At 46.8% G+C, this 27,171-nt stretch overlaps 21 non-coding genes across 21 annotated transcripts; all 21 read left to right on the top strand.

Annotated features, from left to right (window-relative positions):
• Positions 1-462: 462 nt before the first annotated feature.
• Positions 463-653, top strand: LOC142288018 (U2 spliceosomal RNA). Its single transcript, XR_012748887.1, has one exon. It is a non-coding gene; the product is annotated as a U2 spliceosomal RNA (small nuclear RNA).
• Positions 654-1,770: 1,117 nt separating this feature from the next.
• LOC142288017 (U2 spliceosomal RNA) lies at positions 1,771-1,961 on the top strand. The gene has a single exon (XR_012748886.1). It is a non-coding gene; the product is annotated as a U2 spliceosomal RNA (small nuclear RNA).
• Positions 1,962-3,078: 1,117 nt separating this feature from the next.
• LOC142287984 (U2 spliceosomal RNA) lies at positions 3,079-3,269 on the top strand. Its single transcript, XR_012748856.1, has one exon. It is a non-coding gene; the product is annotated as a U2 spliceosomal RNA (small nuclear RNA).
• Positions 3,270-4,386: 1,117 nt separating this feature from the next.
• On the top strand, positions 4,387-4,577 carry LOC142288016 (U2 spliceosomal RNA). Its single transcript, XR_012748885.1, has one exon. It is a non-coding gene; the product is annotated as a U2 spliceosomal RNA (small nuclear RNA).
• A 1,117-nt stretch (positions 4,578-5,694) lies between these two features.
• On the top strand, positions 5,695-5,885 carry LOC142288014 (U2 spliceosomal RNA). The gene has a single exon (XR_012748883.1). It is a non-coding gene; the product is annotated as a U2 spliceosomal RNA (small nuclear RNA).
• Positions 5,886-7,002: 1,117 nt separating this feature from the next.
• On the top strand, positions 7,003-7,193 carry LOC142288013 (U2 spliceosomal RNA). The gene has a single exon (XR_012748882.1). It is a non-coding gene; the product is annotated as a U2 spliceosomal RNA (small nuclear RNA).
• Positions 7,194-8,310: 1,117 nt separating this feature from the next.
• Positions 8,311-8,501, top strand: LOC142288012 (U2 spliceosomal RNA). The gene has a single exon (XR_012748881.1). It is a non-coding gene; the product is annotated as a U2 spliceosomal RNA (small nuclear RNA).
• Positions 8,502-9,618: 1,117 nt separating this feature from the next.
• LOC142288011 (U2 spliceosomal RNA) lies at positions 9,619-9,809 on the top strand. The gene has a single exon (XR_012748880.1). It is a non-coding gene; the product is annotated as a U2 spliceosomal RNA (small nuclear RNA).
• Positions 9,810-10,926: 1,117 nt separating this feature from the next.
• LOC142288010 (U2 spliceosomal RNA) lies at positions 10,927-11,117 on the top strand. Its single transcript, XR_012748879.1, has one exon. It is a non-coding gene; the product is annotated as a U2 spliceosomal RNA (small nuclear RNA).
• Positions 11,118-12,234: 1,117 nt separating this feature from the next.
• On the top strand, positions 12,235-12,425 carry LOC142288009 (U2 spliceosomal RNA). The gene has a single exon (XR_012748878.1). It is a non-coding gene; the product is annotated as a U2 spliceosomal RNA (small nuclear RNA).
• Positions 12,426-13,542: 1,117 nt separating this feature from the next.
• Positions 13,543-13,733, top strand: LOC142288008 (U2 spliceosomal RNA). The gene has a single exon (XR_012748877.1). It is a non-coding gene; the product is annotated as a U2 spliceosomal RNA (small nuclear RNA).
• A 1,117-nt stretch (positions 13,734-14,850) lies between these two features.
• On the top strand, positions 14,851-15,041 carry LOC142288007 (U2 spliceosomal RNA). Its single transcript, XR_012748876.1, has one exon. It is a non-coding gene; the product is annotated as a U2 spliceosomal RNA (small nuclear RNA).
• Positions 15,042-16,158: 1,117 nt separating this feature from the next.
• LOC142288006 (U2 spliceosomal RNA) lies at positions 16,159-16,349 on the top strand. Its single transcript, XR_012748875.1, has one exon. It is a non-coding gene; the product is annotated as a U2 spliceosomal RNA (small nuclear RNA).
• A 1,117-nt stretch (positions 16,350-17,466) lies between these two features.
• LOC142288005 (U2 spliceosomal RNA) lies at positions 17,467-17,657 on the top strand. Its single transcript, XR_012748874.1, has one exon. It is a non-coding gene; the product is annotated as a U2 spliceosomal RNA (small nuclear RNA).
• Positions 17,658-18,774: 1,117 nt separating this feature from the next.
• Positions 18,775-18,965, top strand: LOC142288003 (U2 spliceosomal RNA). The gene has a single exon (XR_012748872.1). It is a non-coding gene; the product is annotated as a U2 spliceosomal RNA (small nuclear RNA).
• A 1,322-nt stretch (positions 18,966-20,287) lies between these two features.
• Positions 20,288-20,472, top strand: LOC142287993 (U2 spliceosomal RNA). Its single transcript, XR_012748864.1, has one exon. It is a non-coding gene; the product is annotated as a U2 spliceosomal RNA (small nuclear RNA).
• Positions 20,473-21,589: 1,117 nt separating this feature from the next.
• LOC142288002 (U2 spliceosomal RNA) lies at positions 21,590-21,780 on the top strand. Its single transcript, XR_012748871.1, has one exon. It is a non-coding gene; the product is annotated as a U2 spliceosomal RNA (small nuclear RNA).
• Positions 21,781-22,897: 1,117 nt separating this feature from the next.
• Positions 22,898-23,088, top strand: LOC142288001 (U2 spliceosomal RNA). The gene has a single exon (XR_012748870.1). It is a non-coding gene; the product is annotated as a U2 spliceosomal RNA (small nuclear RNA).
• A 1,117-nt stretch (positions 23,089-24,205) lies between these two features.
• Positions 24,206-24,396, top strand: LOC142288000 (U2 spliceosomal RNA). Its single transcript, XR_012748869.1, has one exon. It is a non-coding gene; the product is annotated as a U2 spliceosomal RNA (small nuclear RNA).
• A 1,117-nt stretch (positions 24,397-25,513) lies between these two features.
• Positions 25,514-25,704, top strand: LOC142287999 (U2 spliceosomal RNA). The gene has a single exon (XR_012748868.1). It is a non-coding gene; the product is annotated as a U2 spliceosomal RNA (small nuclear RNA).
• A 1,117-nt stretch (positions 25,705-26,821) lies between these two features.
• LOC142287998 (U2 spliceosomal RNA) lies at positions 26,822-27,012 on the top strand. Its single transcript, XR_012748867.1, has one exon. It is a non-coding gene; the product is annotated as a U2 spliceosomal RNA (small nuclear RNA).
• The last annotated feature ends 159 nt before the right edge of the window (positions 27,013-27,171 follow it).

Here is a 27,171-nt window from a genome sequence, read left to right as displayed (position 1 = left end):
CTCTTTTTTTCCCGGGTGGTAGGGGGATGACAGGAGAAGGGAAGCGGGTGGTGAGAAAGGTACAGAGGGCAGGGTTTGGGGGCTGGGAAGGAAAGGGAAAAGATTAGGGTTTGGGGATGATGAAAGGGCTTTCTACGGGTAAGGATGGCAAAGGGTGGCAGTGACGGAAAGTCAGGCAACCTGTCCTGTCCGTCTTTTTGTATCGTGAATTGGAAAGACTGCAAGGGGGAGGGGAGTTGCTTGCTCCCTAAAGGAGGAGTTATTCAGATTCATTGCAGTGGGCGGCGGCTGCAAAACGCACCATTCTTCTTGTTTTTGCTCTGCAAAGCAGCCTTTTCAAGGGTTGGCTTGGGTGACAAAATGTCTTGTGTAGGCGTGGGTTTGTCTCCCTCTCGCTCTCTCTCCCTAAGATGTGTCCGGCATAGGCCAGGGTGCCACTCGAGGCCCAAACCAATTCTGGTTATCGCTTCTCGGCCTTTTGGCTAAGATCAAGTGTAGTATCTGTTCTTATCAGTTTAATATCTGATACGTCCCCTATCTGGGGACCATATATTAAATGGATTTTTAGAACAGGGAGATGGAAAAAGAGCTTGCTCTGTCCACTCCACGCATTGACCTGGTATTGCAGTACCTCCAGGAACGGTGCACCCCTTCTTAACCCAGTTTCCAAAAGCAGAACTCGATTCACCTGATTCATATTAGCCCGATTAGCGAATTGAAATGAATTTTTATCTAACACACTTTTTACTTGCTTTATTCATCCAAATAGCAAACTCATCACCACTCAACTTCACCAACTCTGCTATGTCCCGTGCAGTATCTTGTTGTCAGTCTAATCTAGATCATGTGTAATTGAATGGAATAGATCCCTTTTGGACAAAGTGGAGTCAGATGCTGCAGTGACCACAGGTGTGAGAGGATCTACAATTGGCATCTGGTGTTATCTCTCTGCTTCCACTCCAAATAAAGTTACCTGTTGTTACCTGAACGTCAAATACTAAGAATGGGCGGCCTATGAAAGAATTAGTACTTTCATTAAGTATACTAAACCGGCTAATTGGGAATAGACAAACTGTAAAAAGCCCTCTGAGAAAGCCCCTCTCTAACCTTTGTTAGTAAGCTTTTCTGTAGCCTGCCTGTTGATGTATTTTCGGTTTGAACAGTGCACAACATGAAGAGACGGAACACTGGCGGCTTGTCACAATGCCCCCCGATGACATCACAATAGCGCTGCTGCCTAGAAAACAAGCTGCGCAGAAGAAGTTGTTCTTTGGGTGGGAGGGTGGGCTAGTGGAAGGAGGGGGCAATCTCTTTTTTTCCCGGGTGGTAGGGGGATGACAGGAGAAGGGAAGCGGGTGGTGAGAAAGGTACAGAGGGCAGGGTTTGGGGGCTGGGAAGGAAAGGGAAAAGATTAGGGTTTGGGGATGATGAAAGGGCTTTCTACGGGTAAGGATGGCAAAGGGTGGCAGTGACGGAAAGTCAGGCAACCTGTCCTGTCCGTCTTTTTGTATCGTGAATTGGAAAGACTGCAAGGGGGAGGGGAGTTGCTTGCGCCCTAAAGGAGGAGTTATTCAGATTCATTGCAGTGGGCGGCGGCTGCAAAACGCACCATTCTTCTTGTTTTTGCTCTGCAAAGCAGCCTTTTCAAGGGTTGGCTTGGGTGACAAAATGTCTTGTGTAGGCGTGGGTTTGTCTCCCTCTCGCTCTCTCTCCCTAAGATGTGTCCGGCATAGGCCAGGGTGCCACTCGAGGCCCAAACCAATTCTGGTTATCGCTTCTCGGCCTTTTGGCTAAGATCAAGTGTAGTATCTGTTCTTATCAGTTTAATATCTGATACGTCCCCTATCTGGGGACCATATATTAAATGGATTTTTAGAACAGGGAGATGGAAAAAGAGCTTGCTCTGTCCACTCCACGCATTGACCTGGTATTGCAGTACCTCCAGGAACGGTGCACCCCTTCTTAACCCAGTTTCCAAAAGCAGAACTCGATTCACCTGATTCATATTAGCCCGATTAGCGAATTGAAATGAATTTTTATCTAACACACTTTTTACTTGCTTTATTCATCCAAATAGCAAACTCATCACCACTCAACTTCACCAACTCTGCTATGTCCCGTGCAGTATCTTGTTGTCAGTCTAATCTAGATCATGTGTAATTGAATGGAATAGATCCCTTTTGGACAAAGTGGAGTCAGATGCTGCAGTGACCACAGGTGTGAGAGGATCTACAATTGGCATCTGGTGTTATCTCTCTGCTTCCACTCCAAATAAAGTTACCTGTTGTTATCTGAACGTCAAATACTAAGAATGGGCGGCCTATGAAAGAATTAGTACTTTCATTAAGTATACTAAACCGGCTAATTGGGAATAGACAAACTGTAAAAAGCCCTCTGAGAAAGCCCCTCTCTAACCTTTGTTAGTAAGCTTTTCTGTAGCCTGCCTGTTGATGTATTTTCGGTTTGAACAGTGCACAACATGAAGAGACGGAACACTGGCGGCTTGTCACAATGCCCCCCGATGACATCACAATAGCGCTGCTGCCTAGAAAACAAGCTGCGCAGAAGAAGTTGTTCTTTGGGTGGGAGGGTGGGCTAGTGGAAGGAGGGGGCAATCTCTTTTTTTCCCGGGTGGTAGGGGGATGACAGGAGAAGGGAAGCGGGTGGTGAGAAAGGTACAGAGGGCAGGGTTTGGGGGCTGGGAAGGAAAGGGAAAAGATTAGGGTTTGGGGATGATGAAAGGGCTTTCTACGGGTAAGGATGGCAAAGGGTGGCAGTGACGGAAAGTCAGGCAACCTGTCCTGTCCGTCTTTTTGTATCGTGAATTGGAAAGACTGCAAGGGGGAGGGGAGTTGCTTGCGCCCTAAAGGAGGAGTTATTCAGATTCATTGCAGTGGGCGGCGGCTGCAAAACGCACCATTCTTCTTGTTTTTGCTCTGCAAAGCAGCCTTTTCAAGGGTTGGCTTGGGTGACAAAATGTCTTGTGTAGGCGTGGGTTTGTCTCCCTCTCGCTCTCTCTCCCTAAGATGTGTCCGGCATAGGCCAGGGTGCCACTCGAGGCCCAAACCAATTCTGGTTATCGCTTCTCGGCCTTTTGGCTAAGATCAAGTGTAGTATCTGTTCTTATCAGTTTAATATCTGATACGTCCCCTATCTGGGGACCATATATTAAATGGATTTTTAGAACAGGGAGATGGAAAAAGAGCTTGCTATGTCCACTCCACGCATTGACCTGGTATTGCAGTACCTCCAGGAACGGTGCACCCCTTCTTAACCCAGTTTCCAAAAGCAGAACTCGATTCACCTGATTCATATTAGCCCGATTAGCGAATTGAAATGAATTTTTATCTAACACACTTTTTACTTGCTTTATTCATCCAAATAGCAAACTCATCACCACTCAACTTCACCAACTCTGCTATGTCCCGTGCAGTATCTTGTTGTCAGTCTAATCTAGATCATGTGTAATTGAATGGAATAGATCCCTTTTGGACAAAGTGGAGTCAGATGCTGCAGTGACCACAGGTGTGAGAGGATCTACAATTGGCATCTGGTGTTATCTCTCTGCTTCCACTCCAAATAAAGTTACCTGATGTTACCTGAACGTCAAATACTAAGAATGGGCGGCCTATGAAAGAATTAGTACTTTCATTAAGTATACTAAACCGGCTAATTGGGAATAGACAAACTGTAAAAAGCCCTCTGAGAAAGCCCCTCTCTAACCTTTGTTAGTAAGCTTTTCTGTAGCCTGCCTGTTGATGTATTTTCGGTTTGAACAGTGCACAACATGAAGAGACGGAACACTGGCGGCTTGTCACAATGCCCCCCGATGACATCACAATAGCGCTGCTGCCTAGAAAACAAGCTGCGCAGAAGAAGTTGTTCTTTGGGTGGGAGGGTGGGCTAGTGGAAGGAGGGGGCAATCTCTTTTTTTCCCGGGTGGTAGGGGGATGACAGGAGAAGGGAAGCGGGTGGTGAGAAAGGTACAGAGGGCAGGGTTTGGGGGCTGGGAAGGAAAGGGAAAAGATTAGGGTTTGGGGATGATGAAAGGGCTTTCTACGGGTAAGGATGGCAAAGGGTGGCAGTGACGGAAAGTCAGGCAACCTGTCCTGTCCGTCTTTTTGTATCGTGAATTGGAAAGACTGCAAGGGGGAGGGGAGTTGCTTGCGCCCTAAAGGAGGAGTTATTCAGATTCATTGCAGTGGGCGGCGGCTGCAAAACGCACCATTCTTCTTGTTTTTGCTCTGCAAAGCAGCCTTTTCAAGGGTTGGCTTGGGTGACAAAATGTCTTGTGTAGGCGTGGGTTTGTCTCCCTCTCGCTCTCTCTCCCTAAGATGTGTCCGGCATAGGCCAGGGTGCCACTCGAGGCCCAAACCAATTCTGGTTATCGCTTCTCGGCCTTTTGGCTAAGATCAAGTGTAGTATCTGTTCTTATCAGTTTAATATCTGATACGTCCCCTATCTGGGGACCATATATTAAATGGATTTTTAGAACAGGGAGATGGAAAAAGAGCTTGCTCTGTCCACTCCACGCATTGACCTGGTATTGCAGTACCTCCAGGAACGGTGCACCCCTTCTTAACCCAGTTTCCAAAAGCAGAACTCGATTCACCTGATTCATATTAGCCCGATTAGCGAATTGAAATGAATTTTTATCTAACACACTTTTTACTTGCTTTATTCATCCAAATAGCAAACTCATCACCACTCAACTTCACCAACTCTGCTATGTCCCGTGCAGTATCTTGTTGTCAGTCTAATCTAGATCATGTGTAATTGAATGGAATAGATCCCTTTTGGACAAAGTGGAGTCAGATGCTGCAGTGACCACAGGTGTGAGAGGATCTACAATTGGCATCTGGTGTTATCTCTCTGCTTCCACTCCAAATAAAGTTACCTGTTGTTACCTGAACGTCAAATACTAAGAATGGGCGGCCTATGAAAGAATTAGTACTTTCATTAAGTATACTAAACCGGCTAATTGGGAATAGACAAACTGTAAAAAGCCCTCTGAGAAAGCCCCTCTCTAACCTTTGTTAGTAAGCTTTTCTGTAGCCTGCCTGTTGATGTATTTTCGGTTTGAACAGTGCACAACATGAAGAGACGGAACACTGGCGGCTTGTCACAATGCCCCCCGATGACATCACAATAGCGCTGCTGCCTAGAAAACAAGCTGCGCAGAAGAAGTTGTTCTTTGGGTGGGAGGGTGGGCTAGTGGAAGGAGGGGGCAATCTCTTTTTTTCCCGGGTGGTAGGGGGATGACAGGAGAAGGGAAGCGGGTGGTGAGAAAGGTACAGAGGGCAGGGTTTGGGGGCTGGGAAGGAAAGGGAAAAGATTAGGGTTTGGGGATGATGAAAGGGCTTTCTACGGGTAAGGATGGCAAAGGGTGGCAGTGACGGAAAGTCAGGCAACCTGTCCTGTCCGTCTTTTTGTATCGTGAATTGGAAAGACTGCAAGGGGGAGGGGAGTTGCTTGCGCCCTAAAGGAGGAGTTATTCAGATTCATTGCAGTGGGCGGCGGCTGCAAAACGCACCATTCTTCTTGTTTTTGCTCTGCAAAGCAGCCTTTTCAAGGGTTGGCTTGGGTGACAAAATGTCTTGTGTAGGCGTGGGTTTGTCTCCCTCTCGCTCTCTCTCCCTAAGATGTGTCCGGCATAGGCCAGGGTGCCACTCGAGGCCCAAACCAATTCTGGTTATCGCTTCTCGGCCTTTTGGCTAAGATCAAGTGTAGTATCTGTTCTTATCAGTTTAATATCTGATACGTCCCCTATCTGGGGACCATATATTAAATGGATTTTTAGAACAGGGAGATGGAAAAAGAGCTTGCTCTGTCCACTCCACGCATTGACCTGGTATTGCAGTACCTCCAGGAACGGTGCACCCCTTCTTAACCCAGTTTCCAAAAGCAGAACTCGATTCACCTGATTCATATTAGCCCGATTAGCGAATTGAAATGAATTTTTATCTAACACACTTTTTACTTGCTTTATTCATCCAAATAGCAAACTCATCACCACTCAACTTCACCAACTCTGCTATGTCCCGTGCAGTATTTTGTTGTCAGTCTAATCTAGATCATGTGTAATTGAATGGAATAGATCCCTTTTGGACAAAGTGGAGTCAGATGCTGCAGTGACCACAGGTGTGAGAGGATCTACAATTGGCATCTGGTGTTATCTCTCTGCTTCCACTCCAAATAAAGTTACCTGTTGTTACCTGAACGTCAAATACTAAGAATGGGCGGCCTATGAAAGAATTAGTACTTTCATTAAGTATACTAAACCGGCTAATTGGGAATAGACAAACTGTAAAAAGCCCTCTGAGAAAGCCCCTCTCTAACCTTTGTTAGTAAGCTTTTCTGTAGCCTGCCTGTTGATGTATTTTCGGTTTGAACAGTGCACAACATGAAGAGACGGAACACTGGCGGCTTGTCACAATGCCCCCCGATGACATCACAATAGCGCTGCTGCCTAGAAAACAAGCTGCGCAGAAGAAGTTGTTCTTTGGGTGGGAGGGTGGGCTAGTGGAAGGAGGGGGCAATCTCTTTTTTTCCCGGGTGGTAGGGGGATGACAGGAGAAGGGAAGCGGGTGGTGAGAAAGGTACAGAGGGCAGGGTTTGGGGGCTGGGAAGGAAAGGGAAAAGATTAGGGTTTGGGGATGATGAAAGGGCTTTCTACGGGTAAGGATGGCAAAGGGTGGCAGTGACGGAAAGTCAGGCAACCTGTCCTGTCCGTCTTTTTGTATCGTGAATTGGAAAGACTGCAAGGGGGAGGGGAGTTGCTTGCGCCCTAAAGGAGGAGTTATTCAGATTCATTGCAGTGGGCGGCGGCTGCAAAACGCACCATTCTTCTTGTTTTTGCTCTGCAAAGCAGCCTTTTCAAGGGTTGGCTTGGGTGACAAAATGTCTTGTGTAGGCGTGGGTTTGTCTCCCTCTCGCTCTCTCTCCCTAAGATGTGTCCGGCATAGGCCAGGGTGCCACTCGAGGCCCAAACCAATTCTGGTTATCGCTTCTCGGCCTTTTGGCTAAGATCAAGTGTAGTATCTGTTCTTATCAGTTTAATATCTGATACGTCCCCTATCTGGGGACCATATATTAAATGGATTTTTAGAACAGGGAGATGGAAAAAGAGCTTGCTCTGTCCACTCCACGCATTGACCTGGTATTGCAGTACCTCCAGGAACGGTGCACCCCTTCTTAACCCAGTTTCCAAAAGCAGAACTCGATTCACCTGATTCATATTAGCCCGATTAGCGAATTGAAATGAATTTTTATCTAACACACTTTTTACTTGCTTTATTCATCCAAATAGCAAACTCATCACCACTCAACTTCACCAACTCTGCTATGTCCCGTGCAGTATCTTGTTGTCAGTCTAATCTAGATCATGTGTAATTGAATGGAATAGATCCCTTTTGGACAAAGTGGAGTCAGATGCTGCAGTGACCACAGGTGTGAGAGGATCTACAATTGGCATCTGGTGTTATCTCTCTGCTTCCACTCCAAATAAAGTTACCTGTTGTTACCTGAACGTCAAATACTAAGAATGGGCGGCCTATGAAAGAATTAGTACTTTCATTAAGTATACTAAACCGGCTAATTGGGAATAGACAAACTGTAAAAAGCCCTCTGAGAAAGCCCCTCTCTAACCTTTGTTAGTAAGCTTTTCTGTAGCCTGCCTGTTGATGTATTTTCGGTTTGAACAGTGCACAACATGAAGAGACGGAACACTGGCGGCTTGTCACAATGCCCCCCGATGACATCACAATAGCGCTGCTGCCTAGAAAACAAGCTGCGCAGAAGAAGTTGTTCTTTGGGTGGGAGGGTGGGCTAGTGGAAGGAGGGGGCAATCTCTTTTTTTCCCGGGTGGTAGGGGGATGACAGGAGAAGGGAAGCGGGTGGTGAGAAAGGTACAGAGGGCAGGGTTTGGGGGCTGGGAAGGAAAGGGAAAAGATTAGGGTTTGGGGATGATGAAAGGGCTTTCTACGGGTAAGGATGGCAAAGGGTGGCAGTGACGGAAAGTCAGGCAACCTGTCCTGTCCGTCTTTTTGTATCGTGAATTGGAAAGACTGCAAGGGGGAGGGGAGTTGCTTGCGCCCTAAAGGAGGAGTTATTCAGATTCATTGCAGTGGGCGGCGGCTGCAAAACGCACCATTCTTCTTGTTTTTGCTCTGCAAAGCAGCCTTTTCAAGGGTTGGCTTGGGTGACAAAATGTCTTGTGTAGGCGTGGGTTTGTCTCCCTCTCGCTCTCTCTCCCTAAGATGTGTCCGGCATAGGCCAGGGTGCCACTCGAGGCCCAAACCAATTCTGGTTATCGCTTCTCGGCCTTTTGGCTAAGATCAAGTGTAGTATCTGTTCTTATCAGTTTAATATCTGATACGTCCCCTATCTGGGGACCATATATTAAATGGATTTTTAGAACAGGGAGATGGAAAAAGAGCTTGCTCTGTCCACTCCACGCATTGACCTGGTATTGCAGTACCTCCAGGAACGGTGCACCCCTTCTTAACCCAGTTTCCAAAAGCAGAACTCGATTCACCTGATTCATATTAGCCCGATTAGCGAATTGAAATGAATTTTTATCTAACACACTTTTTACTTGCTTTATTCATCCAAATAGCAAACTCATCACCACTCAACTTCACCAACTCTGCTATGTCCCGTGCAGTATCTTGTTGTCAGTCTAATCTAGATCATGTGTAATTGAATGGAATAGATCCCTTTTGGACAAAGTGGAGTCAGATGCTGCAGTGACCACAGGTGTGAGAGGATCTACAATTGGCATCTGGTGTTATCTCTCTGCTTCCACTCCAAATAAAGTTACCTGTTGTTACCTGAACGTCAAATACTAAGAATGGGCGGCCTATGAAAGAATTAGTACTTTCATTAAGTATACTAAACCGGCTAATTGGGAATAGACAAACTGTAAAAAGCCCTCTGAGAAAGCCCCTCTCTAACCTTTGTTAGTAAGCTTTTCTGTAGCCTGCCTGTTGATGTATTTTCGGTTTGAACAGTGCACAACATGAAGAGACGGAACACTGGCGGCTTGTCACAATGCCCCCCGATGACATCACAATAGCGCTGCTGCCTAGAAAACAAGCTGCGCAGAAGAAGTTGTTCTTTGGGTGGGAGGGTGGGCTAGTGGAAGGAGGGGGCAATCTCTTTTTTTCCCGGGTGGTAGGGGGATGACAGGAGAAGGGAAGCGGGTGGTGAGAAAGGTACAGAGGGCAGGGTTTGGGGGCTGGGAAGGAAAGGGAAAAGATTAGGGTTTGGGGATGATGAAAGGGCTTTCTACGGGTAAGGATGGCAAAGGGTGGCAGTGACGGAAAGTCAGGCAACCTGTCCTGTCCGTCTTTTTGTATCGTGAATTGGAAAGACTGCAAGGGGGAGGGGAGTTGCTTGCGCCCTAAAGGAGGAGTTATTCAGATTCATTGCAGTGGGCGGCGGCTGCAAAACGCACCATTCTTCTTGTTTTTGCTCTGCAAAGCAGCCTTTTCAAGGGTTGGCTTGGGTGACAAAATGTCTTGTGTAGGCGTGGGTTTGTCTCCCTCTCGCTCTCTCTCCCTAAGATGTGTCCGGCATAGGCCAGGGTGCCACTCGAGGCCCAAACCAATTCTGGTTATCGCTTCTCGGCCTTTTGGCTAAGATCAAGTGTAGTATCTGTTCTTATCAGTTTAATATCTGATACGTCCCCTATCTGGGGACCATATATTAAATGGATTTTTAGAACAGGGAGATGGAAAAAGAGCTTGCTCTGTCCACTCCACGCATTGACCTGGTATTGCAGTACCTCCAGGAACGGTGCACCCCTTCTTAACCCAGTTTCCAAAAGCAGAACTCGATTCACCTGATTCATATTAGCCCGATTAGCGAATTGAAATGAATTTTTATCTAACACACTTTTTACTTGCTTTATTCATCCAAATAGCAAACTCATCACCACTCAACTTCACCAACTCTGCTATGTCCCGTGCAGTATCTTGTTGTCAGTCTAATCTAGATCATGTGTAATTGAATGGAATAGATCCCTTTTGGACAAAGTGGAGTCAGATGCTGCAGTGACCACAGGTGTGAGAGGATCTACAATTGGCATCTGGTGTTATCTCTCTGCTTCCACTCCAAATAAAGTTACCTGTTGTTACCTGAACGTCAAATACTAAGAATGGGCGGCCTATGAAAGAATTAGTACTTTCATTAAGTATACTAAACCGGCTAATTGGGAATAGACAAACTGTAAAAAGCCCTCTGAGAAAGCCCCTCTCTAACCTTTGTTAGTAAGCTTTTCTGTAGCCTGCCTGTTGATGTATTTTCGGTTTGAACAGTGCACAACATGAAGAGACGGAACACTGGCGGCTTGTCACAATGCCCCCCGATGACATCACAATAGCGCTGCTGCCTAGAAAACAAGCTGCGCAGAAGAAGTTGTTCTTTGGGTGGGAGGGTGGGCTAGTGGAAGGAGGGGGCAATCTCTTTTTTTCCCGGGTGGTAGGGGGATGACAGGAGAAGGGAAGCGGGTGGTGAGAAAGGTACAGAGGGCAGGGTTTGGGGGCTGGGAAGGAAAGGGAAAAGATTAGGGTTTGGGGATGATGAAAGGGCTTTCTACGGGTAAGGATGGCAAAGGGTGGCAGTGACGGAAAGTCAGGCAACCTGTCCTGTCCGTCTTTTTGTATCGTGAATTGGAAAGACTGCAAGGGGGAGGGGAGTTGCTTGCGCCCTAAAGGAGGAGTTATTCAGATTCATTGCAGTGGGCGGCGGCTGCAAAACGCACCATTCTTCTTGTTTTTGCTCTGCAAAGCAGCCTTTTCAAGGGTTGGCTTGGGTGACAAAATGTCTTGTGTAGGCGTGGGTTTGTCTCCCTCTCGCTCTCTCTCCCTAAGATGTGTCCGGCATAGGCCAGGGTGCCACTCGAGGCCCAAACCAATTCTGGTTATCGCTTCTCGGCCTTTTGGCTAAGATCAAGTGTAGTATCTGTTCTTATCAGTTTAATATCTGATACGTCCCCTATCTGGGGACCATATATTAAATGGATTTTTAGAACAGGGAGATGGAAAAAGAGCTTGCTCTGTCCACTCCACGCATTGACCTGGTATTGCAGTACCTCCAGGAACGGTGCACCCCTTCTTAACCCAGTTTCCAAAAGCAGAACTCGATTCACCTGATTCATATTAGCCCGATTAGCGAATTGAAATGAATTTTTATCTAACACACTTTTTACTTGCTTTATTCATCCAAATAGCAAACTCATCACCACTCAACTTCACCAACTCTGCTATGTCCCGTGCAGTATCTTGTTGTCAGTCTAATCTAGATCATGTGTAATTGAATGGAATAGATCCCTTTTGGACAAAGTGGAGTCAGATGCTGCAGTGACCACAGGTGTGAGAGGATCTACAATTGGCATCTGGTGTTATCTCTCTGCTTCCACTCCAAATAAAGTTACCTGTTGTTACCTGAACGTCAAATACTAAGAATGGGCGGCCTATGAAAGAATTAGTACTTTCATTAAGTATACTAAACCGGCTAATTGGGAATAGACAAACTGTAAAAAGCCCTCTGAGAAAGCCCCTCTCTAACCTTTGTTAGTAAGCTTTTCTGTAGCCTGCCTGTTGATGTATTTTCGGTTTGAACAGTGCACAACATGAAGAGACGGAACACTGGCGGCTTGTCACAATGCCCCCCGATGACATCACAATAGCGCTGCTGCCTAGAAAACAAGCTGCGCAGAAGAAGTTGTTCTTTGGGTGGGAGGGTGGGCTAGTGGAAGGAGGGGGCAATCTCTTTTTTTCCCGGGTGGTAGGGGGATGACAGGAGAAGGGAAGCGGGTGGTGAGAAAGGTACAGAGGGCAGGGTTTGGGGGCTGGGAAGGAAAGGGAAAAGATTAGGGTTTGGGGATGATGAAAGGGCTTTCTACGGGTAAGGATGGCAAAGGGTGGCAGTGACGGAAAGTCAGGCAACCTGTCCTGTCCGTCTTTTTGTATCGTGAATTGGAAAGACTGCAAGGGGGAGGGGAGTTGCTTGCGCCCTAAAGGAGGAGTTATTCAGATTCATTGCAGTGGGCGGCGGCTGCAAAACGCACCATTCTTCTTGTTTTTGCTCTGCAAAGCAGCCTTTTCAAGGGTTGGCTTGGGTGACAAAATGTCTTGTGTAGGCGTGGGTTTGTCTCCCTCTCGCTCTCTCTCCCTAAGATGTGTCCGGCATAGGCCAGGGTGCCACTCGAGGCCCAAACCAATTCTGGTTATCGCTTCTCGGCCTTTTGGCTAAGATCAAGTGTAGTATCTGTTCTTATCAGTTTAATATCTGATACGTCCCCTATCTGGGGACCATATATTAAATGGATTTTTAGAACAGGGAGATGGAAAAAGAGCTTGCTCTGTCCACTCCACGCATTGACCTGGTATTGCAGTACCTCCAGGAACGGTGCACCCCTTCTTAACCCAGTTTCCAAAAGCAGAACTCGATTCACCTGATTCATATTAGCCCGATTAGCGAATTGAAATGAATTTTTATCTAACACACTTTTTACTTGCTTTATTCATCCAAATAGCAAACTCATCACCACTCAACTTCACCAACTCTCCTATGTCCCGTGCAGTATCTTGTTGTCAGTCTAATCTAGATCATGTGTAATTGAATGGAATAGATCCCTTTTGGACAAAGTGGAGTCAGATGCTGCAGTGACCACAGGTGTGAGAGGATCTACAATTGGCATCTGGTGTTATCTCTCTGCTTCCACTCCAAATAAAGTTACCTGTTGTTACCTGAACGTCAAATACTAAGAATGGGCGGCCTATGAAAGAATTAGTACTTTCATTAAGTATACTAAACCGGCTAATTGGGAATAGACAAACTGTAAAAAGCCCTCTGAGAAAGCCCCTCTCTAACCTTTGTTAGTAAGCTTTTCTGTAGCCTGCCTGTTGATGTATTTTCGGTTTGAACAGTGCACAACATGAAGAGACGGAACACTGGCGGCTTGTCACAATGCCCCCCGATGACATCACAATAGCGCTGCTGCCTAGAAAACAAGCTGCGCAGAAGAAGTTGTTCTTTGGGTGGGAGGGTGGGCTAGTGGAAGGAGGGGGCAATCTCTTTTTTTCCCGGGTGGTAGGGGGATGACAGGAGAAGGGAAGCGGGTGGTGAGAAAGGTACAGAGGGCAGGGTTTGGGGGCTGGGAAGGAAAGGGAAAAGATTAGGGTTTGGGGATGATGAAAGGGCTTTCTACGGGTAAGGATGGCAAAGGGTGGCAGTGACGGAAAGTCAGGCAACCTGTCCTGTCCGTCTTTTTGTATCGTGAATTGGAAAGACTGCAAGGGGGAGGGGAGTTGCTTGCGCCCTAAAGGAGGAGTTATTCAGATTCATTGCAGTGGGCGGCGGCTGCAAAACGCACCATTCTTCTTGTTTTTGCTCTGCAAAGCAGCCTTTTCAAGGGTTGGCTTGGGTGACAAAATGTCTTGTGTAGGCGTGGGTTTGTCTCCCTCTCGCTCTCTCTCCCTAAGATGTGTCCGGCATAGGCCAGGGTGCCACTCGAGGCCCAAACCAATTCTGGTTATCGCTTCTCGGCCTTTTGGCTAAGATCAAGTGTAGTATCTGTTCTTATCAGTTTAATATCTGATACGTCCCCTATCTGGGGACCATATATTAAATGGATTTTTAGAACAGGGAGATGGAAAAAGAGCTTGCTCTGTCCACTCCACGCATTGACCTGGTATTGCAGTACCTCCAGGAACGGTGCACCCCTTCTTAACCCAGTTTCCAAAAGCAGAACTCGATTCACCTGATTCATATTAGCCCGATTAGCGAATTGAAATGAATTTTTATCTAACACACTTTTTACTTGCTTTATTCATCCAAATAGCAAACTCATCACCACTCAACTTCACCAACTCTGCTATGTCCCGTGCAGTATCTTGTTGTCAGTCTAATCTAGATCATGTGTAATTGAATGGAATAGATCCCTTTTGGACAAAGTGGAGTCAGATGCTGCAGTGACCACAGGTGTGAGAGGATCTACAATTGGCATCTGGTGTTATCTCTCTGCTTCCACTCCAAATAAAGTTACCTGTTGTTACCTGAACGTCAAATACTAAGAATGGGCGGCCTATGAAAGAATTAGTACTTTCATTAAGTATACTAAACCGGCTAATTGGGAATAGACAAACTGTAAAAAGCCCTCTGAGAAAGCCCCTCTCTAACCTTTGTTAGTAAGCTTTTCTGTAGCCTGCCTGTTGATGTATTTTCGGTTTGAACAGTGCACAACATGAAGAGACGGAACACTGGCGGCTTGTCACAATGCCCCCCGATGACATCACAATAGCGCTGCTGCCTAGAAAACAAGCTGCGCAGAAGAAGTTGTTCTTTGGGTGGGAGGGTGGGCTAGTGGAAGGAGGGGGCAATCTCTTTTTTTCCCGGGTGGTAGGGGGATGACAGGAGAAGGGAAGCGGGTGGTGAGAAAGGTACAGAGGGCAGGGTTTGGGGGCTGGGAAGGAAAGGGAAAAGATTAGGGTTTGGGGATGATGAAAGGGCTTTCTACGGGTAAGGATGGCAAAGGGTGGCAGTGACGGAAAGTCAGGCAACCTGTCCTGTCCGTCTTTTTGTATCGTGAATTGGAAAGACTGCAAGGGGGAGGGGAGTTGCTTGCGCCCTAAAGGAGGAGTTATTCAGATTCATTGCAGTGGGCGGCGGCTGCAAAACGCACCATTCTTCTTGTTTTTGCTCTGCAAAGCAGCCTTTTCAAGGGTTGGCTTGGGTGACAAAATGTCTTGTGTAGGCGTGGGTTTGTCTCCCTCTCGCTCTCTCTCCCTAAGATGTGTCCGGCATAGGCCAGGGTGCCACTCGAGGCCCAAACCAATTCTGGTTATCGCTTCTCGGCCTTTTGGCTAAGATCAAGTGTAGTATCTGTTCTTATCAGTTTAATATCTGATACGTCCCCTATCTGGGGACCATATATTAAATGGATTTTTAGAACAGGGAGATGGAAAAAGAGCTTGCTCTGTCCACTCCACGCATTGACCTGGTATTGCAGTACCTCCAGGAACGGTGCACCCCTTCTTAACCCAGTTTCCAAAAGCAGAACTCGATTCACCTGATTCATATTAGCCCGATTAGCGAATTGAAATGAATTTTTATCTAACACACTTTTTACTTGCTTTATTCATCCAAATAGCAAACTCATCACCACTCAACTTCACCAACTCTGCTATGTCCCGTGCAGTATCTTGTTGTCAGTCTAATCTAGATCATGTGTAATTGAATGGAATAGATCCCTTTTGGACAAAGTGGAGTCAGATGCTGCAGTGACCACAGGTGTGAGAGGATCTACAATTGGCATCTGGTGTTATCTCTCTGCTTCCACTCCAAATAAAGTTACCTGTTGTTACCTGAACGTCAAATACTAAGAATGGGCGGCCTATGAAAGAATTAGTACTTTCATTAAGTATACTAAACCGGCTAATTGGGAATAGACAAACTGTAAAAAGCCCTCTGAGAAAGCCCCTCTCTAACCTTTGTTAGTAAGCTTTTCTGTAGCCTGCCTGTTGATGTATTTTCGGTTTGAACAGTGCACAACATGAAGAGACGGAACACTGGCGGCTTGTCACAATGCCCCCCGATGACATCACAATAGCGCTGCTGCCTAGAAAACAAGCTGCGCAGAAGAAGTTGTTCTTTGGGTGGGAGGGTGGGCTAGTGGAAGGAGGGGGCAATCTCTTTTTTTCCCGGGTGGTAGGGGGATGACAGGAGAAGGGAAGCGGGTGGTGAGAAAGGTACAGAGGGCAGGGTTTGGGGGCTGGGAAGGAAAGGGAAAAGATTAGGGTTTGGGGATGATGAAAGGGCTTTCTACGGGTAAGGATGGCAAAGGGTGGCAGTGACGGAAAGTCAGGCAACCTGTCCTGTCCGTCTTTTTGTATCGTGAATTGGAAAGACTGCAAGGGGGAGGGGAGTTGCTTGCGCCCTAAAGGAGGAGTTATTCAGCTTCATTGCAGTGGGCGGCGGCTGCAAAACGCACCATTCTTCTTGTTTTTGCTCTGCAAAGCAGCCTTTTCAAGGGTTGGCTTGGGTGACAAAATGTCTTGTGTAGGCGTGGGTTTGTCTCCCTCTCGCTCTCTCTCCCTAAGATGTGTCCGGCATAGGCCAGGGTGCCACTCGAGGCCCAAACCAATTCTGGTTATCGCTTCTCGGCCTTTTGGCTAAGATCAAGTGTAGTATCTGTTCTTATCAGTTTAATATCTGATACGTCCCCTATCTGGGGACCATATATTAAATGGATTTTTAGAACAGGGAGATGGAAAAAGAGCTTGCTCTGTCCACTCCACGCATTGACCTGGTATTGCAGTACCTCCAGGAACGGTGCACCCCTTCTTAACCCAGTTTCCAAAAGCAGAACTCGATTCACCTGATTCATATTAGCCCGATTAGCGAATTGAAATGAATTTTTACCTAACACACTTTTTACTTGCTTTATTCATCCAAATAGCAAACTCATCACCACTCAACTTCACCAACTCTGCTATGTCCCGTGCAGTATCTTGTTGTCAGTCTAATCTAGATCATGTGTAATTGAATGGAATAGATCCCTTTTGGACAAAGTGGAGTCAGATGCTGCAGTGACCACAGGTGTGAGAGGATCTACAATTGGCATCTGGTGTTATCTCTCTGCTTCCACTCCAAATAAAGTTACCTGTTGTTACCTGAACGTCAAATACTAAGAATGGGCGGCCTATGAAAGAATTAGTACTTTCATTAAGTATACTAAACCGGCTAATTGGGAATAGACAAACTGTAAAAAGCCCTCTGAGAAAGCCCCTCTCTAACCTTTGTTAGTAAGCTTTTCTGTAGCCTGCCTGTTGATGTATTTTCGGTTTGAACAGTGCACAACATGAAGAGACGGAACACTGGCGGCTTGTCACAATGCCCCCCGATGACATCACAATAGCGCTGCTGCCTAGAAAACAAGCTGCGCAGAAGAAGTTGTTCTTTGGGTGGGAGGGTGGGCTAGTGGAAGGAGGGGGCAATCTCTTTTTTTCCCGGGTGGTAGGGGGATGACAGGAGAAGGGAAGCGGGTGGTGAGAAAGGTACAGAGGGCAGGGTTTGGGGGCTGGGAAGGAAAGGGAAAAGATTAGGGTTTGGGGATGATGAAAGGGCTTTCTACGGGTAAGGATGGCAAAGGGTGGCAGTGACGGAAAGTCAGGCAACCTGTCCTGTCCGTCTTTTTGTATCGTGAATTGGAAAGACTGCAAGGGGGAGGGGAGTTGCTTGCGCCCTAAAGGAGGAGTTATTCAGATTCATTGCAGTGGGCGGCGGCTGCAAAACGCACCATTCTTCTTGTTTTTGCTCTGCAAAGCAGCCTTTTCAAGGGTTGGCTTGGGTGACAAAATGTCTTGTGTAGGCGTGGGTTTGTCTCCCTCTCGCTCTCTCTCCCTAAGATGTGTCCGGCATAGGCCAGGGTGCCACTCGAGGCCCAAACCAATTCTGGTTATCGCTTCTCGGCCTTTTGGCTAAGATCAAGTGTAGTATCTGTTCTTATCAGTTTAATATCTGATACGTCCCCTATCTGGGGACCATATATTAAATGGATTTTTAGAACAGGGAGATGGAAAAAGAGCTTGCTCTGTCCACTCCACGCATTGACCTGGTATTGCAGTACCTCCAGGAACGGTGCACCCCTTCTTAACCCAGTTTCCAAAAGCAGAACTCGATTCACCTGATTCATATTAGCCCGATTAGCGAATTGAAATGAATTTTTATCTAACACACTTTTTACTTGCTTTATTCATCCAAATAGCAAACTCATCACCACTCAACTTCACCAACTCTGCTATGTCCCGTGCAGTATCTTGTTGTCAGTCTAATCTAGATCATGTGTAATTGAATGGAATAGATCCCTTTTGGACAAAGTGGAGTCAGATGCTGCAGTGACCACAGGTGTGAGAGGATCTACAATTGGCATCTGGTGTTATCTCTCTGCTTCCACTCCAAATAAAGTTACCTGTTGTTACCTGAACGTCAAATACTAAGAATGGGCGGCCTATGAAAGAATTAGTACTTTCATTAAGTATACTAAACCGGCTAATTGGGAATAGACAAACTGTAAAAAGCCCTCTGAGAAAGCCCCTCTCTAACCTTTGTTAGTAAGCTTTTCTGTAGCCTGCCTGTTGATGTATTTTCGGTTTGAACAGTGCACAACATGAAGAGACGGAACACTGGCGGCTTGTCACAATGCCCCCCGATGACATCACAATAGCGCTGCTGCCTAGAAAACAAGCTGCGCAGAAGAAGTTGTTCTTTGGGTGGGAGGGTGGGCTAGTGGAAGGAGGGGGCAATCTCTTTTTTTCCCGGGTGGTAGGGGGATGACAGGAGAAGGGAAGCGGGTGGTGAGAAAGGTACAGAGGGCAGGGTTTGGGGGCTGGGAAGGAAAGGGAAAAGATTAGGGTTTGGGGATGATGAAAGGGCTTTCTACGGGTAAGGATGGCAAAGGGTGGCAGTGACGGAAAGTCAGGCAACCTGTCCTGTCCGTCTTTTTGTATCGTGAATTGGAAAGACTGCAAGGGGGAGGGGAGTTGCTTGCGCCCTAAAGGAGGAGTTATTCAGATTCATTGCAGTGGGCGGCGGCTGCAAAACGCACCATTCTTCTTGTTTTTGCTCTGCAAAGCAGCCTTTTCAAGGGTTGGCTTGGGTGACAAAATGTCTTGTGTAGGCGTGGGTTTGTCTCCCTCTCGCTCTCTCTCCCTAAGATGTGTCCGGCATAGGCCAGGGTGCCACTCGAGGCCCAAACCAATTCTGGTTATCGCTTCTCGGCCTTTTGGCTAAGATCAAGTGTAGTATCTGTTCTTATCAGTTTAATATCTGATACGTCCCCTATCTGGGGACCATATATTAAATGGATTTTTAGAACAGGGAGATGGAAAAAGAGCTTGCTCTGTCCACTCCACGCATTGACCTGGTATTGCAGTACCTCCAGGAACGGTGCACCCCTTCTTAACCCAGTTTCCAAAAGCAGAACTCGATTCACCTGATTCATATTAGCCCGATTAGCGAATTGAAATGAATTTTTATCTAACACACTTTTTACTTGCTTTATTCATCCAAATAGCAAACTCATCACCACTCAACTTCACCAACTCTGCTATGTCCCGTGCAGTATCTTGTTGTCAGTCTAATCTAGATCATGTGTAATTGAATGGAATAGATCCCTTTTGGACAAAGTGGAGTCAGATGCTGCAGTGACCACAGGTGTGAGAGGATCTACAATTGGCATCTGGTGTTATCTCTCTGCTTCCACTCCAAATAAAGTTACCTGTTGTTACCTGAACGTCAAATACTAAGAATGGGCGGCCTATGAAAGAATTAGTACTTTCATTAAGTATACTAAACCGGCTAATTGGGAATAGACAAACTGTAAAAAGCCCTCTGAGAAAGCCCCTCTCTAACCTTTGTTAGTAAGCTTTTCTGTAGCCTGCCTGTTGATGTATTTTCGGTTTGAACAGTGCACAACATGAAGAGACGGAACACTGGCGGCTTGTCACAATGCCCCCCGATGACATCACAATAGCGCTGCTGCCTAGAAAACAAGCTGCGCAGAAGAAGTTGTTCTTTGGGTGGGAGGGTGGGCTAGTGGAAGGAGGGGGCAATCTCTTTTTTTCCCGGGTGGTAGGGGGATGACAGGAGAAGGGAAGCGGGTGGTGAGAAAGGTACAGAGGGCAGGGTTTGGGGGCTGGGAAGGAAAGGGAAAAGATTAGGGTTTGGGGATGATGAAAGGGCTTTCTACGGGTAAGGATGGCAAAGGGTGGCAGTGACGGAAAGTCAGGCAACCTGTCCTGTCCGTCTTTTTGTATCGTGAATTGGAAAGACTGCAAGGGGGAGGGGAGTTGCTTGCGCCCTAAAGGAGGAGTTATTCAGATTCATTGCAGTGGGCGGCGGCTGCAAAACGCACCATTCTTCTTGTTTTTGCTCTGCAAAGCAGCCTTTTCAAGGGTTGGCTTGGGTGACAAAATGTCTTGTGTAGGCGTGGGTTTGTCTCCCTCTCGCTCTCTCTCCCTAAGATGTGTCCGGCATAGGCCAGGGTGCCACTCGAGGCCCAAACCAATTCTGGTTATCGCTTCTCGGCCTTTTGGCTAAGATCAAGTGTAGTCCCTTCATTGGGTTTGCCTTGGTCTTGGCTGGGAGGGGCCCGGGCTTGCACAACCGCCGGCCTCGGGGATTGTTGCGCCTTTTGGTGCTTACGTCCCCTTATGGCTGGTGGTTCCTGGGCTCGGGAGGCGATCACCTGCGGCACTGCGCTTTTGTGTGGTGGCCGATGACCGTTTTCTGATATTTGCGGATGAAATCTCATCTGTTCTTATCAGTTTAATATCTGATACGTCCCCTATCTGGGGACCATATATTAAATGGATTTTTAGAACAGGGAGATGGAAAAAGAGCTTGCTCTGTCCACTCCACGCATTGACCTGGTATTGCAGTACCTCCAGGAACGGTGCACCCCTTCTTAACCCAGTTTCCAAAAGCAGAACTCGATTCACCTGATTCATATTAGCCCGATTAGCGAATTGAAATGAATTTTTATCTAACACACTTTTTACTTGCTTTATTCATCCAAATAGCAAACTCATCACCACTCAACTTCACCAACTCTGCTATGTCCCGTGCAGTATCTTGTTGTCAGTCTAATCTAGATCATGTGTAATTGAATGGAATAGATCCCTTTTGGACAAAGTGGAGTCAGATGCTGCAGTGACCACAGGTGTGAGAGGATCTACAATTGGCATCTGGTGTTATCTCTCTGCTTCCACTCCAAATAAAGTTACCTGTTGTTACCTGAACGTCAAATACTAAGAATGGGCGGCCTATGAAAGAATTAGTACTTTCATTAAGTATACTAAACCGGCTAATTGGGAATAGACAAACTGTAAAAAGCCCTCTGAGAAAGCCCCTCTCTAACCTTTGTTAGTAAGCTTTTCTGTAGCCTGCCTGTTGATGTATTTTCGGTTTGAACAGTGCACAACATGAAGAGACGGAACACTGGCGGCTTGTCACAATGCCCCCCGATGACATCACAATAGCGCTGCTGCCTAGAAAACAAGCTGCGCAGAAGAAGTTGTTCTTTGGGTGGGAGGGTGGGCTAGTGGAAGGAGGGGGCAATCTCTTTTTTTCCCGGGTGGTAGGGGGATGACAGGAGAAGGGAAGCGGGTGGTGAGAAAGGTACAGAGGGCAGGGTTTGGGGGCTGGGAAGGAAAGGGAAAAGATTAGGGTTTGGGGATGATGAAAGGGCTTTCTACGGGTAAGGATGGCAAAGGGTGGCAGTGACGGAAAGTCAGGCAACCTGTCCTGTCCGTCTTTTTGTATCGTGAATTGGAAAGACTGCAAGGGGGAGGGGAGTTGCTTGCGCCCTAAAGGAGGAGTTATTCAGATTCATTGCAGTGGGCGGCGGCTGCAAAACGCACCATTCTTCTTGTTTTTGCTCTGCAAAGCAGCCTTTTCAAGGGTTGGCTTGGGTGACAAAATGTCTTGTGTAGGCGTGGGTTTGTCTCCCTCTCGCTCTCTCTCCCTAAGATGTGTCCGGCATAGGCCAGGGTGCCACTCGAGGCCCAAACCAATTCTGGTTATCGCTTCTCGGCCTTTTGGCTAAGATCAAGTGTAGTATCTGTTCTTATCAGTTTAATATCTGATACGTCCCCTATCTGGGGACCATATATTAAATGGATTTTTAGAACAGGGAGATGGAAAAAGAGCTTGCTCTGTCCACTCCACGCATTGACCTGGTATTGCAGTACCTCCAGGAACGGTGCACCCCTTCTTAACCCAGTTTCCAAAAGCAGAACTCGATTCACCTGATTCATATTAGCCCGATTAGCGAATTGAAATGAATTTTTATCTAACACACTTTTTACTTGCTTTATTCATCCAAATAGCAAACTCATCACCACTCAACTTCACCAACTCTGCTATGTCCCGTGCAGTATCTTGTTGTCAGTCTAATCTAGATCATGTGTAATTGAATGGAATAGATCCCTTTTGGACAAAGTGGAGTCAGATGCTGCAGTGACCACAGGTGTGAGAGGATCTACAATTGGCATCTGGTGTTATCTCTCTGCTTCCACTCCAAATAAAGTTACCTGTTGTTACCTGAACGTCAAATACTAAGAATGGGCGGCCTATGAAAGAATTAGTACTTTCATTAAGTATACTAAACCGGCTAATTGGGAATAGACAAACTGTAAAAAGCCCTCTGAGAAAGCCCCTCTCTAACCTTTGTTAGTAAGCTTTTCTGTAGCCTGCCTGTTGATGTATTTTCGGTTTGAACAGTGCACAACATGAAGAGACGGAACACTGGCGGCTTGTCACAATGCCCCCCGATGACATCACAATAGCGCTGCTGCCTAGAAAACAAGCTGCGCAGAAGAAGTTGTTCTTTGGGTGGGAGGGTGGGCTAGTGGAAGGAGGGGTCAATCTCTTTTTTTCCCGGGTGGTAGGGGGATGACAGGAGAAGGGAAGCGGGTGGTGAGAAAGGTACAGAGGGCAGGGTTTGGGGGCTGGGAAGGAAAGGGAAAAGATTAGGGTTTGGGGATGATGAAAGGGCTTTCTACGGGTAAGGATGGCAAAGGGTGGCAGTGACGGAAAGTCAGGCAACCTGTCCTGTCCGTCTTTTTGTATCGTGAATTGGAAAGACTGCAAGGGGGAGGGGAGTTGCTTGCGCCCTAAAGGAGGAGTTATTCAGATTCATTGCAGTGGGCGGCGGCTGCAAAACGCACCATTCTTCTTGTTTTTGCTCTGCAAAGCAGCCTTTTCAAGGGTTGGCTTGGGTGACAAAATGTCTTGTGTAGGCGTGGGTTTGTCTCCCTCTCGCTCTCTCTCCCTAAGATGTGTCCGGCATAGGCCAGGGTGCCACTCGAGGCCCAAACCAATTCTGGTTATCGCTTCTCGGCCTTTTGGCTAAGATCAAGTGTAGTATCTGTTCTTATCAGTTTAATATCTGATACGTCCCCTATCTGGGGACCATATATTAAATGGATTTTTAGAACAGGGAGATGGAAAAAGAGCTTGCTCTGTCCACTCCACGCATTGACCTGGTATTGCAGTACCTCCAGGAACGGTGCACCCCTTCTTAACCCAGTTTCCAAAAGCAGAACTCGATTCACCTGATTCATATTAGCCCGATTAGCGAATTGAAATGAATTTTTATCTAACACACTTTTTACTTGCTTTATTCATCCAAATAGCAAACTCATCACCACTCAACTTCACCAACTCTGCTATGTCCCGTGCAGTATCTTGTTGTCAGTCTAATCTAGATCATGTGTAATTGAATGGAATAGATCCCTTTTGGACAAAGTGGAGTCAGATGCTGCAGTGACCACAGGTGTGAGAGGATCTACAATTGGCATCTGGTGTTATCTCTCTGCTTCCACTCCAAATAAAGTTACCTGTTGTTACCTGAACGTCAAATACTAAGAATGGGCGGCCTATGAAAGAATTAGTACTTTCATTAAGTATACTAAACCGGCTAATTGGGAATAGACAAACTGTAAAAAGCCCTCTGAGAAAGCCCCTCTCTAACCTTTGTTAGTAAGCTTTTCTGTAGCCTGCCTGTTGATGTATTTTCGGTTTGAACAGTGCACAACATGAAGAGACGGAACACTGGCGGCTTGTCACAATGCCCCCCGATGACATCACAATAGCGCTGCTGCCTAGAAAACAAGCTGCGCAGAAGAAGTTGTTCTTTGGGTGGGAGGGTGGGCTAGTGGAAGGAGGGGGCAATCTCTTTTTTTCCCGGGTGGTAGGGGGATGACAGGAGAAGGGAAGCGGGTGGTGAGAAAGGTACAGAGGGCAGGGTTTGGGGGCTGGGAAGGAAAGGGAAAAGATTAGGGTTTGGGGATGATGAAAGGGCTTTCTACGGGTAAGGATGGCAAAGGGTGGCAGTGACGGAAAGTCAGGCAACCTGTCCTGTCCGTCTTTTTGTATCGTGAATTGGAAAGACTGCAAGGGGGAGGGGAGTTGCTTGCGCCCTAAAGGAGGAGTTATTCAGATTCATTGCAGTGGGCGGCGGCTGCAAAACGCACCATTCTTCTTGTTTTTGCTCTGCAAAGCAGCCTTTTCAAGGGTTGGCTTGGGTGACAAAATGTCTTGTGTAGGCGTGGGTTTGTCTCCCTCTCGCTCTCTCTCCCTAAGATGTGTCCGGCATAGGCCAGGGTGCCACTCGAGGCCCAAACCAATTCTGGTTATCGCTTCTCGGCCTTTTGGCTAAGATCAAGTGTAGTATCTGTTCTTATCAGTTTAATATCTGATACGTCCCCTATCTGGGGACCATATATTAAATGGATTTTTAGAACAGGGAGATGGAAAAAGAGCTTGCTCTGTCCACTCCACGCATTGACCTGGTATTGCAGTACCTCCAGGAACGGTGCACCCCTTCTTAACCCAGTTTCCAAAAGCAGAACTCGATTCACCTGATTCATATTAGCCCGATTAGCGAATTGAAATGAATTTTTATCTAACACACTTTTTACTTGCTTTATTCATCCAAATAGCAAACTCATCACCACTCAACTTCACCAACTCTGCTATGTCCCGTGCAGTATCTTGTTGTCAGTCTAATCTAGATCATGTGTAATTGAATGGAATAGATCCCTTTTGGACAAAGTGGAGTCAGATGCTGCAGTGACCACAGGTGTGAGAGGATCTACAATTGGCATCTGGTGTTATCTCTCTGCTTCCACTCCAAATAAAGTTACCTGTTGTTACCTGAACGTCAAATACTAAGAATGGGCGGCCTATGAAAGAATTAGTACTTTCATTAAGTATACTAAACCGGCTAATTGGGAATAGACAAACTGTAAAAAGCCCTCTGAGAAAGCCCCTCTCTAACCTTTGTTAGTAAGCTTTTCTGTAGCCTGCCTGTTGATGTATTTTCGGTTTGAACAGTGCACAACATGAAGAGACGGAACACTGGCGGCTTGTCACAATGCCCCCCGATGACATCACAATAGCGCTGCTGCCTAGAAAACAAGCTGCGCAGAAGAAGTTGTTCTTTGGGTGGGAGGGTGGGCTAGTGGAAGGAGGGGGCAATCTCTTTTTTTCCCGGGTGGTAGGGGGATGACAGGAGAAGGGAAGCGGGTGGTGAGAAAGGTACAGAGGGCAGGGTTTGGGGGCTGGGAAGGAAAGGGAAAAGATTAGGGTTTGGGGATGATGAAAGGGCTTTCTACGGGTAAGGATGGCAAAGGGTGGCAGTGACGGAAAGTCAGGCAACCTGTCCTGTCCGTCTTTTTGTATCGTGAATTGGAAAGACTGCAAGGGGGAGGGGAGTTGCTTGCGCCCTAAAGGAGGAGTTATTCAGATTCATTGCAGTGGGCGGCGGCTGCAAAACGCACCATTCTTCTTGTTTTTGCTCTGCAAAGCAGCCTTTTCAAGGGTTGGCTTGGGTGACAAAATGTCTTGTGTAGGCGTGGGTTTGTCTCCCTCTCGCTCTCTCTCCCTAAGATGTGTCCGGCATAGGCCAGGGTGCCACTCGAGGCCCAAACCAATTCTGGTTATCGCTTCTCGGCCTTTTGGCTAAGATCAAGTGTAGTATCTGTTCTTATCAGTTTAATATCTGATACGTCCCCTATCTGGGGACCATATATTAAATGGATTTTTAGAACAGGGAGATGGAAAAAGAGCTTGCTCTGTCCACTCCACGCATTGACCTGGTATTGCAGTACCTCCAGGAACGGTGCACCCCTTCTTAACCCAGTTTCCAAAAGCAGAACTCGATTCACCTGATTCATATTAGCCCGATTAGCGAATTGAAATGAATTTTTATCTAACACACTTTTTACTTGCTTTATTCATCCAAATAGCAAACTCATCACCACTCAACTTCACCAACTCTGCTATGTCCCGTGCAGTATCTTGTTGTCAGTCTAATCTAGATCATGTGTAATTGAATGGAATAGATCCCTTTTGGACAAAGTGGAGTCAGATGCTGCAGTGACCACAGGTGTGAGAGGATCTACAATTGGCATCTGGTGTTATCTCTCTGCTTCCACTCCAAATAAAGTTACCTGTTGTTACCTGAACGTCAAATACTAAGAATGGGCGGCCTATGAAAGAATTAGTACTTTCATTAAGTATACTAAACCGGCTAATTGGGAATAGACAAACTGTAAAAAGCCCTCTGAGAAAGCCCCTCTCTAACCTTTGTTAGTAAGCTTTTCTGTAGCCTGCCTGTTGATGTATTTTCGGTTTGAACAGTGCACAACATGAAGAGACGGAACACTGGCGGCTTGTCACAATGCCCCCCGATGACATCACAATAGCGCTGCTGCCTAGAAAACAAGCTGCGCAGAAGAAGTTGTTCTTTGGGTGGGAGGGTGGGCTAGTGGAAGGAGGGGGCAATCTCTTTTTTTCCCGGGTGGTAGGGGGATGACAGGAGAAGGGAAGCGGGTGGTGAGAAAGGTACAGAGGGCAGGGTTTGGGGGCTGGGAAGGAAAGGGAAAAGATTAGGGTTTGGGGATGATGAAAGGGCTTTCTACGGGTAAGGATGGCAAAGGGTGGCAGTGACGGAAAGTCAGGCAACCTGTCCTGTCCGTCTTTTTGTATCGTGAATTGGAAAGACTGCAAGGGGGAGGGGAGTTGCTTGCGCCCTAAAGGAGGAGTTATTCAGATTCATTGCAGTGGGCGGCGGCTGCAAAACGCACCATTCTTCTTGTTTTTGCTCTGCAAAGCAGCCTTTTCAAGGGTTGGCTTGGGTGACAAAATGTCTTGTGTAGGCGTGGGTTTGTCTCCCTCTCGCTCTCTCTCCCTAAGATGTGTCCGGCATAGGCCAGGGTGCCACTCGAGGCCCAAACCAATTCTGGTTATCGCTTCTCGGCCTTTTGGCTAAGATCAAGTGTAGTATCTGTTCTTATCAGTTTAATATCTGATACGTCCCCTATCTGGGGACCATATATTAAATGGATTTTTAGAACAGGGAGATGGAAAAAGAGCTTGCTCTGTCCACTCCACGCATTGACCTGGTATTGCAGTACCTCCAGGAACGGTGCACCCCTTCTTAACCCAGTTTCCAAAAGCAGAACTCGATTCACCTGATTCATATTAGCCCGATTAGCGAATTGAAATGAATTTTTATCTAACACACTTTTTACTTGCTTTATTCATCCAAATAGCAAACTCATCACCACTCAACTTCACCAACTCTGCTATGTCCCG

Source organism: Anomaloglossus baeobatrachus, unplaced genomic scaffold (genome assembly GCF_048569485.1).
Source record: "Anomaloglossus baeobatrachus isolate aAnoBae1 unplaced genomic scaffold, aAnoBae1.hap1 Scaffold_771, whole genome shotgun sequence".
Classification (NCBI taxonomy): domain Eukaryota; kingdom Metazoa; phylum Chordata; class Amphibia; order Anura; family Aromobatidae; genus Anomaloglossus; species Anomaloglossus baeobatrachus.
The sequence above is the reverse complement of the archived record's forward strand: the minus strand, read 5'-3'. Positions and strand labels throughout refer to the sequence as shown.